Source organism: Chrysoperla carnea, chromosome 1 (genome assembly GCF_905475395.1).
Source record: "Chrysoperla carnea chromosome 1, inChrCarn1.1, whole genome shotgun sequence".
Classification (NCBI taxonomy): Eukaryota; Metazoa; Arthropoda; class Insecta; order Neuroptera; family Chrysopidae; genus Chrysoperla; species Chrysoperla carnea.
In genome coordinates this window covers 79176790-79180379 of record NC_058337.1, presented here as the reverse complement: position 1 = coordinate 79180379, position 3590 = coordinate 79176790, and positions in this window count along the sequence as shown.

Below are 3590 nucleotides of genomic sequence, written 5' to 3'. Positions count from 1 at the left end.
ACAGTGTACTTAGCTACCTTTCAATAAAATCTGCTCCTCCGTTTGAAGACCTCTTTTCTCTGTGAATAATGCTTATACCGCTTCGTCAACAACTCCAAAAGAAGTGGTGATCTTCGAATAACTGAGTACATTTTCTCAGCTTTTTCATTTTTTAATAAAAACTTTCATTTGTTAATTATTACGGTTTTTATCTTAACCTTGGATCGACATCTTAGGATACGATTTAAATTATAGTTAAACGGAATTTCATTTCTTTTTACATACCTGCTCAAATTATCATTTTTTTCACTATCAAAAGAATACAAAAAAATTAGTCTTCACGTTTCTCTTAATATTTAAAATACAATAATTATGAAATGATCATTTATTAAAATAAATAAATATATGATATTATTTTAAAACAGGATATATTTATGAATTTAAAACAATTCACATAATGATTATTACTAAAGACAAAACTTTTTACTTATGATAAAAAACTTTCCCTAAATAATTACCACATAAAATATATAATTGAGAAAGTAAAATTAATACATCTGATAAACTGTAATATTAACTTTATAAGCCGTAACTGATGAAACAACCAACGACTATTTCAAGTTGAATTAATAAGATAATGTGTTTTATATAGATTAATAAATATTCATTCAAAATTATTATATTATATATTCATTTATTTAGAGAAACCGAAGAAAAATTTAATAGGGTATCAATTAATAATTCATACTTAGTAATAAATTTACAATTTTTGTATATTATGCGTTAAAAATATTGATATATTCGTAAAAAAATCTAATTAAAAAGTTATTTTTACATTATTTATTCATTCAAAATATAGGTACACTTAAGTAAGTATTAATTTAATTTATTAAATATTTTTTATTAAATTTAAAAAAAAAAAAAAAAAATAAAAACAAGTGTGGAGTAAGTAGATACATTAGTTTGCAGATAATGTTCTTTAATTGTTAAAGTGAAGAAATAACCCATACGACTTCAAAATCTTGGACATAGTAGTAACAAAATATGGTAATATTGATGTTTTTTTGTAGCCTGGTTTATATTTGCAAGTTGGTATACCTTTTCAGCTACCTTATATTTACCACTATAGTATGGGTAAGAACCGCACGATAACTCTCGTACGAACCAGTGCTTCGTCAAACACTTGCATATCATGGAAGAAATAATTCACTATCCAAAGTGTTCAAACCTATTTCGACAATCCTTAACCATTTTGATAATCTTCACCAAAAGAGACAAATTAACTATTCTTAATAAGCTTCCATAGATCCTAAATTAAAAAGATTTGTATACTATTTAATACGTTGCAAGCTATTAAACCTTCTCTTTAACTTTAGAATAAAGAAAAGAATATTTGAATAATTTTGTTTAAAAAATTAAAAAAATTCGCTTTATTGTGCTAAAAATTGGATAATAACTCCAATTGCAATGTGTAATTCAAAGCGCGGGGTGGTAATATCAACTAATTTGAAGAATGGATGTAGAGACCAAACGATGCTTTGAATTTTACATTAAAATCGAAATTAATATTCACTTTTTAAGATGCTTATATTAGCTTGGTATGCAGCTATGTATCCATGTATCTATGTAACGGAATCTTTTTCCGTGATTTTCACTAACTTCAAAACGTTGGATTGAATTGAAATTTCACGCACTTGTCAAGGACCGATGATGATACAATAATTTGATAATTCCGATTCAGGATCTTCAGATCAGGACCTGCAGCATCGACGATTATCCAAAAAATCTTTTTGGTGGAAGCGCAGATAAAAGCTTATTTTCTTCTTTCAAAATAGATTTCAAAAAAAATCTATTAACGAAAAACAAAATGGAGTAAGCGTATATGGAAAATTGAACTGCCTTGACTGAGTTTTTGCTAGGTCATTTTATAATATTTGTTATGAAGTGTGGTGTGACGTATAAAATATATTGGGCTAAATATCTTTTCATTTTCACTTATGTAACAATATTATCTGTATTTTCAATAAATTACATTTTTATTTATAATTGTAGATAATACTGAATGGAATTAAATGAAACAACAATTTATAAAGACATCAGAATAACACATCAGCAACAATTGATAAAGATATTTTACAAAAAAAGCTAAATTTGAAATATAGCTTCGCCATCTATGCGCATCATTTTGAAATATAAACTAAAGATTTCTGTAAAAATGGTGAACAAGATTCAATTCACGGTCACCTGCTCCGATACACTCAATGAATTAAGAGTACATAACATTTAAAAAAAATTGAAATTTGTACTTATGTAAAACAATTCCTACCCCTGTTTCGAGTGCAATAGAAGAAGGATAAGTAAGAGCAAGGGAAGTGGAGGCTATAACATGGTGTTATTTACATTTACACATAGCGAAGCGAGCGGGTTTTAAGCTAGTACATATATAAACTATACTTTTTGAGGCATAGGGGATTTTAAACGCGAAAACTTATGCATTTGTTAAAGATAACTATTGTTTGTGGTAGAGTAAAAATATTAAATCAAATATATCATGTTCTTTTATGAAAAATAAACTTGATCTCCATTTCACTAAATCACACAAGATAATAATCCGGTAAATTTTGAAATAAACTCGCCTAAAAAAAAATTAATATGGTAGAAATAATAAATTTTTTCATATCTCCCCTTATAAATACGCACCTGCATTAATCTTGACCTACATTTAAAGATGATTTTTGCATGTGAATGTACAATACACCTATACATTTCTTATTGGTAGTATTAATGACCCGCTACACTCTTATATTATAATATTATACACTTGAAGTGGTTTTTATTGAATTACCGTAGTCAGCAATGGCAAAGACCCCAACGAGTCTGTTTGTCTCTTTTTAATGTTGTTAATCAAGTATTTCTTTAATTACATAGGTAGGCTACTTTTTAAGCAAACTGTATAGAGTGGTATTTTATTCATTAATAAAATAACTTGAACAAATTGCCGGCCGGTATGGTGAATAGTGTTCATGGCCGCACACAATGTTTTATCACTCCATGCAGAAAGTGCTAATTATGTAAGATCTTGCTTGGGCTGAGTATGCAAAAATGCAGAGAGTAAGATTTTCTTTGGATCGTTAATGTTCATGAAAAGCCGCACGTATATGAAAACATATCTACAATTAACATAATTTTACTTTTGCGCTTTTCTTACAATGCCTTCACAAAAATATTATTAAGGCCCCGTTAGTGGCTAAATCACAGCAAAACATTTTGTTTCAGTACTAAAATCGTTGAAAATCTGCAACTACCCCAAATATTAAAATCTTAATTTTTTTAGATTGTTATCCAAAGAACCTTTGATTTTTGCGAACATTTAGTAGGAACAATTTACGTACTGATGAAGCATTGGAAAACAAAACAGAAAATAGTAAAATAAATAATTGCTTGAAAGATGTTGTAAAAGAATCGTTTTGTTTAAACATGACAGAAAACAAGAGCTGAAGAAATCTTCAAATTTTTTTAATATGCGCAATTTCTCTCCTTGATTAATACTTTAAAAATTTATAATATTATGACACATTTCGGCCTGTACAACCATTTTCAAAAACTTTTAT